The sequence below is a fragment of the Equus caballus genome, chromosome 17 (genome assembly GCF_041296265.1).
Source record: "Equus caballus isolate H_3958 breed thoroughbred chromosome 17, TB-T2T, whole genome shotgun sequence".
Classification (NCBI taxonomy): Eukaryota; Metazoa; Chordata; class Mammalia; order Perissodactyla; family Equidae; genus Equus; species Equus caballus.
Genome location: NC_091700.1, coordinates 98709863 through 98720360, shown reverse-complemented (window position 1 = coordinate 98720360; position 10498 = coordinate 98709863). Strand labels below are relative to the sequence as shown.

General features: G+C 48.1%; 1 long non-coding RNA gene across 1 annotated transcript; it reads left to right on the top strand.

Annotated features, from left to right (window-relative positions):
• The first annotated feature begins 1616 nt into the window (after window positions 1–1616).
• On the top strand, window positions 1617–4809 carry LOC138918575 (uncharacterized). The gene is made up of 3 exons (XR_011428098.1): window positions 1617–1766; window positions 2126–2313; window positions 2645–4809. It is a non-coding gene; the product is annotated as an uncharacterized lncRNA (long non-coding RNA).
• Window positions 4810–10498: the final 5689 nt, after the last annotated feature.

The window sequence follows — 10498 nt, the reverse complement described above, 5'->3', positions numbered from 1 at the left end:
AACCTCAGACGATTCCATCATCTTTAGAAGCTCTGAAAGCACCCCTTCAGCTGAGGGCAAAGTGCCGTGCAATTACCCTTCCAGCACACATCCAGCAGCAAACACCGAGAGGCACAGGCACACCGCAGAACAGAACTAATCCTCCGAAAAATACGGTTACAGAGGGAAAAAATCAAGGTCAGAATATAATTGCAATATGCTTTTATTTCATTGGTGCACTTTTCACTCAAGTTTCTTTAATTTTCACCATTATGTCAAACACAGAAAGAACTGAGGGAAGAAATAAAACACAACTGTACCGTGTCTCTCATTAACTGCTGGACAAACGCCAAGGCCTCCCTATTAAGAACAGACATGAAGAGGGTGATTTTCTGAGCAAGCAGCTGAGTTTCTAAGAACCAGATCCATCCACACAGACCACAAAAGACCCCAGCTTCAGCCTGTCAACAGGCAAACAGCCACCAAGAGTCCCGCCGCCGGCCACACCCCGAGAAGCCCACCTGCAGGGTGACAAGGACACTGACAAGGCAAATTGATACATTACAGTATTTCAGGGGTAGGGCAAAGAAGTGCCAAACAAGAGGATATTTACATGGTAAACTTTAAATTTCAATAATTCTTAGCAAAAGTATAAAAGCAACAAAATAACAAGTCCGAATGGATCCACAGAGAGAAATATTCCAAAAATCAGGTACCACATCATCTCTAAGTAGTCCACTGACCTTCCAATTCAAGGATGGAGATTTTTACGGCATTATTAGAGGTGTTTTTTTTTAAGATTGGCCATGAGCTAACATCTGTTGCCAATCTCTTTTTTTCTTCTTCTTTTTCTCCCCAAAGCCCCCCAGTATGTAGTTGTATATCTTCGTTGTAGGTCCTTCTAGTTGTGCTATGTGGGACGCCACCTCACCATGGCCTGATGAGTGGTGCTAGGTCCACGCCCAGGATCCAAACTGGCAAAACCGTGGGCCATCTAAGCGGAGCGTGTGAACTTAACCACTCGGCCACCGGGCCACAGGGCTGGCCCCTAGAGTTCTTAAGTATACGTTTGAAGCAAATCTGAAAATTTTTGAATTTGAAAGCAAGAGAGCTCAGTTCTAACTTCCTCCTGCTTTTTCACTCCCGTTTGAAGCTCTGACCCTTTACAGCTCTGGCAGGTTTTTCCTGAGGCGTCTCCACCCTCCCATCCACTTAACCCCCAGCTGACTGGTTTTCTCCCCTGACGGACAAGATTTGTTCCTCAGTCAGTTTATGGGCTCAGACCCCTGTTAGCCACAAAAAGGCAGGTGGATATGGCTTCTCTAGATATTTTGGTAACAAACAAGAGAAAATGTGGTTTTCTTGTGTAATATTGCTTTTCCCTCCAAAAATCCTTAGAAACATCTCCTCAAACATTGAAAGTACTTTCTATACTAATCATCCAGGATATCTGTGAATTCTCAGGGCCCTCTGTTTTTGCCTGTCACTGCATTTCAGCGGAACACAAGATAAGGAAAACACAAGTTGGATGCCAGTCCCGGCACCACTGGATCTGATCTTACAACTGTGAAAAGGAACAGCCCAGGGGCGGACCCAGAGCAGTTTTTAATGACGCCAATTCAGAAACAGCAAAGCTCAAAGGGCACCTGGCAGTTTTCCTTTCAGATAAAAGGAATAAAAACTCATCCTAGGGGGTGCAAATCAGTCAAACCCAGAGGCAGCTAAGGGGGACACTGAGCAAGGCTGAGAAGCAGGAGAAGGAGAGAAAAGCCTTTCCTGGGAACCAGGTAAACGTGGGGCATTTGAAGGAGCTTCCTGGAAGGACGACAGAGCCACTTCACACATCCAGTGAGCTCTCAACAGCCAGCAACAGATGGAGAACCCCCTGCAATCAGGAAGGGCCTGATGCAGGGGAGGTGCTGAGGAGGGCAGGCTGGGTCACAGGGAAAGGTCAAAGCACAAGGACGGAGAAGGGAGGTGCTGGGGAGGGTAGGCTGGGTCACAGGGAAAGGTCAAAGCACAAGGACAGACGAGGGAGGTGCTGGGGAGGGCAGGCTGGGTCACAGGGAAAGGTCAAAGCAGCAGCACAGACAGAGGAAAGAGGGTTCCTGTTCCCGTGCCTGACCCGCATTCCTCTGATCCCGAGGCAGGAGAAGGCGAGATGCACGCACACATCCACGCCGGGCTGACTCCACAGAAAACCAGCTCCCATCAACATGTCAGGACAGTCAGAGTTTTCTGGAAGGTTTTGTTCTGACTGGGGGTTTCTTGACCTGGGGTCCACGGACACAGAATGCCATGGTTCGGAGAACACCTGTGGACTTGGAAGGGAAGGTAATTGCACCTTTGTTTGCACTTTATCTGAAATTTAGCTCTTCCTTCGATTCTAAATGCAAATAACAAACCACAGCACCTGCGACTTTGTCGCCATAAGAAATCCCGGATTTTCACATCACATGTTAAGTTGGTGCACAGATCTTGACACAGCCATGGATCCTTCTTATTGAATGTGTTGATAAAACCACATCTATTACCATATCACTAATTTACTATTAAGTTTGGAAACACTCCATAAAGGAAATCTGAAGGGCTCTTTACTACTGATTTTATCTAGTATGCGGTGTTTTCTATTCTTAATTGACTATTAAACTTTTTTTCCTCACAGGAAAACTCCCAAGAAACGATTCTACAAAGGAGAGTGGGTGTGGAATAAGGAGGCGCTCTGAATTTATCTCGTTTGTCATCCCCAACCTTCAAGACAAACTCTGCTGACATCCCCCTCGCATCCGCTGGCACTGCAGGGAGTCAGAGGGTGGGCATCCCAGGTGTCCTCAAGCGCTGCTGCACGTCAGAAACACGTGGAGCCTCAGGAATGCTCACGCCCACGTCCAGCCCAGGTTCAAACTCCCTGTGAGGTTCGCAAGCACAGCCCGAGGGACGTGCAGACTGAGAACCACCGGGCTCGACTCAGGCCTGGTGAAGGCGTGGTGGAGAGCAAGGACCTCCTCACGCCGGCAGAAAGGCGGGAGCGGACTCAGCAAAGGAACCAGGGATGTGCATCGCAGGGTCGGAGTCTGAGTAACCGAACCTGCAGCCTCCTGGCCTCCAGAAACTTCACATTTTATTCTGAGTAAAGAAAGTAGCATTTCTTGAGACAGATGTTCAACAAATTTTTATCAGATGAACGACTGTATACCACGTGGATTGGTATTTAGAATGGACTGTGCACTTGGGGAAACAATATCATGAAGACGATTCCACATCTTCCTGAGTTCTGTGAGCTCGTTTAAGGCAAGTGTTTAAAGTCTTGGTTTGGTAGGTCTGCCATCCGGCCGTTTTCAGGGACAGCTCTGTTGAGTTACCTTTTCCTTGCAACAGGCCATATATCCTGTTTCTTTGTGTGCCTTGTAATTTTTAGTTGAAATCTGGACCCTTGAAGCTAACAAGGTGGTAACTCTGGAAATCAGATCCTCCCCTCCGTGGGGTTTGCTGTCTCGTGTCGTGTTTCTGTGGTTTTGATTGTCGCAGGCTGTGCTGAGGATGGGCCCGAGGCGTCAGCTTGTCAGCTTGAGGTTTTCTCAGGTGTTTTCTGAGTCGCTGCCTTTCCCTGGGCACACACAGTCACTTCCTAATTTCCCTGGTGTGCAACGGTTTGAACGTCCTAGTCTTTAGTGTCTGGCTCCCAAAATGTAAGACAGAGAAAAAAGGTGGGGAGGAGGGTGCCAACCCTTTAAATCCCCTGGGATCACCTCAGCCTGAGTGCCTTGCCACAATGTGGGGGGGGGGGGGTGCAACAACAAGGGTTGCCCCCTCTGTGACTGCCCCTCTGTGATCAGAAGCAGCAATCACAACACAGATCCCCGTTATCTGGAGGACAGGGTCCTTTTTGCTGGCTGTGTCCGTGTCTCCCGCACGCCTGTGCGAGCCGCTGCAGGAACACGCACACAGTTGCCTCCACGTGGCCGGGGGTAGGGGCCTGGGTAGCGGCTCCTGTGCTAAGAGCTGGAACTGACTGACATTAATCTCAATTGACCGTCCAAGGCTTCCTCTGGGAGTTGCAAGCCTTCAGCAGACTCCAGGGCTCCCACTTAGTTCCCTCAGACAGATCCTGCCGGCACAGTTGCTCTCCGTGTGGATGGGGAGCCAGATTCCCACCCCACTCCGCCTTCCAACTCCGCCTTCTTCCCAGAATTCTCTCTGTGACTGTTTCTTGAGGGTGGGGGTGTAGATGATTCTCACCTTATTTTGTTTACTTTGTTTATTTCTGCTTTGTATGAATTTTTAATAAACACATTACTTTCATAATCAGAAATAAAGAATTTATATTCTGGAAAAGGAAAAGCACGGCCCTAATTTACCCCTCCTGCTGAGTCTGCCGGTCATTCCGCGAGTCTGTTCACCTCCACTCTTGAGGAATATGAGCCTGTCTACCGGAAGAAAGATGACCTTTCCAGGACCCTTTGCAGCTAGGTGTGTCCAAGGTCTGGCCATTGAGATATAAGTGGAAATAGAGCAGCTTCCAGAAATCTTCTCTATGAGATCATTGGAGCGTGCCCTTTGTCATTCTCCATCCTGCAGCCTGGAATGCAGCGGCCACCACCTTGAGCCGAGGCTGAGACCATGCCCTGAGTGAGGCCACGACGTCACCCCTGGGTGCCTGACCCAGCAGAGCATCACACCCTCCTGAGCCTACACCTGGACTTTCCCACGAGGCAGCCACTCACTTCCCTCTCGTGTAAGCCACCGTCGCTTGCTGTTTTCTAGTCAATCACAGGCAGACCTTACCTGGATTAATCTATCTCTTGTGCCACCAATAAAAAGTCTTTTCTATTTTTTTTTCTGCTTTATCTCCCCAAATCCCCCTGGTAGATAGTTGTATATCTTAGTTGCAGGTGCTTCTAGTTGTGGCATATGGGACGCCGCCTCAATGTGGCCTCATGAGCGGTGCTGTGTCGGCGCCCAGGATCCGAACCAGCGAAACCCTGGGCACCTGCAGCGGAGCACACGAACTTAACCAGTCGGCCACGGGGCCAGCCCCTAAAAAGTCTTTTCTTTAAAAAATGAATGTTGTTGCCACGTTCCAGCTGTACAGTTTGCCGTGCACTTGCATGCTTATGACTAGTGGGAGCAGGCGGGTGAAGCCCAGCCTGACAGAGCCTTTCCCCTCCCCTCTACTGTTGCTCTGCTGTCCATGAAAATGGCCCCCAATTGCAGGACATGAGAATTCTGATAAACAAATCCTAAGGTAGTGGGGAATGTCTATTCCAGTTTGAATTTCTGAAAGAAACTGGCAGCATAGCTTATCAATAGCACAAAATCCAAAGTTTATACTTCAATTGCTGTTCGCAGTACAGGTGAAAAGGGGGAATTCTATCTCCCGGTGCTCTGGGGAGCCTCTGGAGAGCTGGGTGGACCCCACATAGGAGAGCAGAACCTGGAAGTGTTGGAAGGGCAAACGCAGATTAATGAGGCTCAATTCTGTCTGCCGAAAATAAGAGGAAGGATTTCCCTCCTCTTCTTGTTCTTAGAGCGTTTACTTTAGAAAACTCATATTTTCTCCTGTCTTTGAAATGTATGTAAATCCTTTTGAATATTGGGGAGGGCTTCTGTCAGCTTTGTGACCCAGAAGTGTCTTTCTCAGGGAGCCGGGAGCCATCCCTCAGACACGTGAACCTCCAGGGCCACGGCGCCCAGGTCCCTCAGGGAGGGAGGCTGCAGCCTAACTTTCCCGGGCACCTGGCTCCAACTTGCAAAACGACCTCCTGTCATGAGGGCAGCGGACAGACAGTGCTGTCCAGTCCTTGTATGTGAGGACATTACTGCTCATCCTGAGAAGACGCATGTAGCAGGTGGCGTCTGCCTGGCTCTGTAAAAGGGTGAGGTTTCTTTCCATCTCTGCAGTCTCTTAGCGATTGCCTGTGAGGCAAGTGTCATTCTGGTGTAGGCTTCATTCAATAATAAACTTGTTCTCTTCCTCTTCTACCCTGGTGGGTTGGGAGGAGATTTTGTTTTTAAGTATATTTCCCCAGCATTAGGCAGACATGTTTCCCAAGAATGTTCCAGAAACTGTGGCAAGAGCCCCGCTGAGGACCCTGGGGCAGCAGGATGTTCCTGTAAGGGGTCCCGAGGAAGCCCTCACCAGAAGGGACTCTTTCAGCAGAGAAGAGGGACACACGAGAGCAATCTATGTGGACCGACGCCCTGGACCCTGTGGGAAGACAGACCCTCCGCCGCTGCTGCTGTGGTCAGGGGAGCCCTGTACCCCGGGGACCAGCCGCCCCGGTCAGCCTGGCACTGGCCTGCATTTCGCAGGGAAAGTCCTTCAGCCAGAAAATTTCCTTGGGATGCAAAAAGTCCTGTTTTTCAGTGGTGCGTATGCAGGTTTGGGGGAAAAGTATAAAATCCACACATTGCCCCACAAAATAGAGGCTGAAATCAACACTTTTAGTGTCAAATGGATCCACATAGATTATCTGCATTCCGCAGTCGCTGCTGCTGTTTTGCCCCCGACCGCTGATGTTGGCCCCGTGATCCCTGAGCAGAGACACGCTGTGCAACCTGGCGAGGGCAGCCCGTCTTCCTCAGTGCCCATGGGGGACTGTGGCTTTGTGTCGAGACAGACAGTCCTGGGTTAATGTTTGACATGGTGAACACTGGGGCCCTGATTTCTAAGAGTTCAAGTGATGAAAATAAGAACAATCACCATGCCAAGACAGGACCCAGACATCGCTGGGGAAGCAGGCTGGAGGGCTTGCTGTTCTCACAAAAGGCAGGACACACGCACCTGGAGGTGGGGTGGATAATGAGAGCGGGCTGCACAACATGCAGAGAGGAAGCTGGGATTGGGCGTGGTGCGGAAGGTGCAAACGTGCCTACAGAGACCACATCTCACAAGTCCAAGATGAGACCAGAAGCACTTGTAACTGGATCAGAAGTTTTTCATCTCCCAAAAAGACACCAAATCTCCCACTAATAGCAGCCTCTGAACTCTCTTGGTCACAAGACCCAGAGGGGCGTGACTGGTTGTTTCTTTCCCTATTGCTCCATAAAACTGAGTAGAGTTACATTTCCTGATTCAGAGGTTGCAACTCACGTGTCCTGTGGTGAAGAACAAGGAAAAGTTTCAGAACATCAATAAAGATACAGCGTGTGTTATCAGGAAGGGGACAAAGTTTCCTCTACACTTGAAGGTTAAGTGACTGGGGTGTGCAAATAAAACTGACAAAAGACGGGTTAACAGGAGAAAAGGAACACAAATTCTACTAATATTTTTAATTTTACACACATGAGGACTTCACAGAAAAGAAGTGAAAAGCCCACAGAAGTGGTTGGACTTTGGGAGCTTCTATACCATTTTAACAAAGGGTGATAAGTTGTGGAGAAGTGCCCAGGAAGGATACGGGGGAACCAACGGAAGATAAGGGTGATTTTAGTGAGGTCTGTGCAAGCAGACTCATCTCAGGGCTGGCACTCTGTCTCTCGTGATAGCGTTGCTCTCCTCGACCTGCACAAGAGGGACGGAGAGTTACTCCATCTTCACAAAGAAAAACTTATGCCCTGCTTTTAGGCAGAAAAAGGGGAGAGCAGAGAACTTTCCCTGTGCATGTTGATTCACAACTGCCTTCAGATCAAAATAATCCTTACGCCAAAGTGGCATATTTTTGGGTGGCAAATTCTGGACCCTTTTAGCATCTTTCTTCTCGTGTCTAAAACTTCAGGTCCTTTATGCTTAAACGAAGGCACTGACCTATGCCCTGGTAAGCTTCTGGCACGAATTTGATCTCAGAGTAAAATTTATTCCTCACCACAGTGGAAATGGTACGGGCTTCCCTCTCTGCTTTCTTAAGCATTCCTTCCTTTCAAAGCTTCCATTGAATGACCGTCTCAGCCATCTCCCAGATTTGGAATTAGATGTCCCCAGTGTCAATCAATAGAAAGGAAATCAAAATGAAAAGGCCAGAATTATTTTGCAGATCTCTTTGTGCAAAACAACCTCACATCGAACCTCAGGCCACCTGGAGGCTCCAGAAGAAGTCTGCCTTCCAGTTCCAGGCGCGCTAATGTAATGAAGCAACTGTGTGAGAGAGAGTAATGACGAGATCTATTAAAATGGAATTACTTGGCTTATTCACCTGTAAGAACTACTGGATAAAAATTAGAAAATTCAAGCCTGATTTTAAGTGTTCTGTTTCAAATCGAAGATTCTTCATTTGCATCTACGTCTCAGCTGCCTCTTGTCGCTTCCCGTGATCACATTACTTTAACGTGATTTTTAAATGAGTTACGTTCTCAATTAGCCAGTAAGATGTACAAGACAGAATTGGGTTAATACGAAAATGTTCTAGCCAGATATTTGAAGTTTTATTCCAAACCCCAATGATTGTCCCCCTAAGACTAATTAGTACTTAATTCTCTCTAAACTATTCTTTTTTCCATCTTTATTTTTAAGCTGCCTCAAAATATGCTTATGTATCATATTCAATTTTGCCAAAACTATTTATCAAATTTTTTTTGGATTTATTCTTTAACAAGAAGAGACCAATACAAAACAGAACCCAAGAGTCTCCAATTGAATCCAACTGACACACTGGCACTCCTGTGTCTGGGTAAGTCTTGGCTTTCTTAAAGGGCTCTGCAACTTTACACAACTGAAGTCAAAGCTGAGCTTCTAAACTAACCAGCTGTTGAGAGTGAAAGGAGAGGTCAAAGGCTTCCATGTCTTGTGTATAGAAATTTACGCCCAATCTGATTTCCTCCCAGAAAACACACTCCATGAGAAGACGAGGATGAATGAATGAATGAATGAATGAAGAAATGTTTTAAGGGGTTTCCATGCTGGGGCAGACGTTTCCCTGCTGCTTCCTCAGAAGAGGCGGCATCTCCCCTTGTCATCGCACTTTCTTGTGCACCCTCAGAATTCCCAGTAGAGGGATCCCGGGAACACAGAGCTATTACGACCCATTGAGGTCAAGGTTGGTGTCCCCGGGAACAGTGCCCTGCGCCGCGGCTCCTCAGACTGGTCAGCAGCAGGGCCGGTCTGCTGGAACTCGCCTCCCATGGACCCTCCCCGGGTAGGAAGGGCCACTGGCCGCAGCCCCACGGCGGCCCTCCACGCTACACCTACGGCTCTTCCTGCCTTTCAAAGCCTCAGCGTAACGGCCTCTGCAGTTAATCTGGAAAGCACCAGAACTCTGTGAGTCTGACACAGTTAATCTTCCCAGCAACTCTATTTAAAGCTTTCTGAAGACAAAAGTAAGAAGACAATTATACAGATTGCAGAGACCAGGGAGAGAGAGGAGCTCAGAGAGTCAGCAACAATGTAACACAAACAGCTGAGGAAACAACAGTGCGCCATCCTGGCTAATGGAGCGGTTAACACCCCAACACATCCCCACACCTGATTAAATGCCACAACACACACGGTAAAGGAAGATTGTACGTTGTAATGTGTCTTTGCAAGAAGCAGTGGATTAACCACTGTTTGTGTACTTCTGCAATTACGTTCCTTTAATTCCTTCATTTAGAAAACAGTTTACATTCTAATAGCCAGCGTCACTCCTGTTTTTGAAACAATTGATTATGTGTATATTGCCAAATTATGGGGCCACAGGATAGTTTCAGAAGTGAAGACAGCTGCAAACCTGCTTTGAAAACGATCTTTAATTCAGGAACCTGGTGACGTACAGACGTGCTGTCTATTGGTTAAAGGGTAGCAGAATATGCCACTTAGGCAGAAGGAGTATTTCCAGCTGAAAGTGATGAAGAGTCAACAGAGGCAGGAAGAGCTCTCTGCCCTCTCCTTAAAGGCGGAGCATCTCCCTTTGTGAAGGTGACGTCTCCCAGTACCGGGAAGAGGAGAGAACTCTTATCCCAGGAGACGGAGAGTCACACTGAGACGAGTCTGCATACACAGACCTCACTAAAGTAGCCCTTATCGTCCACTGATTCCCCGTGTGTTCCCTGCTCACTTCCCCATGACTTATCATCCCTGGAGGTCCAAACTCCTTTCCTTTGTTAAAATGGTACATAAGCCTCCGAGTCTAACTGCTTCTTTGAGTTTTCACTTCTTTTTTGTGGACTCTTGTGCACGTAAATAGCGACAAAAAATGCGTACCTTTTATCCTGTTTGTGTGTCTTTTGATAGTGTGATTTACAGTCCTCGGTCACATAACGCAAGAGGGTAGAGGAAAAGGTTTCCTCCTCGACAGATTGGCAGCACAGATGGGATGGGATGGGACCTCCACTCCCTCTGGAGGCTGCAGCTGCAGTCTTGGGACATCAGGAAAAAGCTGGCAGGCAAGAATTCTTACCAAGTCAGCCTCCTGGATTTCTGGTCAGGGTCTGGTCAAGCAAGGGTGACAGGAGTCGCTCCTTGTCTTTTCCTTCCACAGTTAGGACTGGGAGGAGAACACGTTTGTAGTAGTCAGTTCTCTGAGTATAACGACTCCTGAATTTGGGTCTGAGTACTCTTGTTCTTGAGCCTTGCCCTCCCAGCGATAGCCGTTGTTTTCCTTTGTCT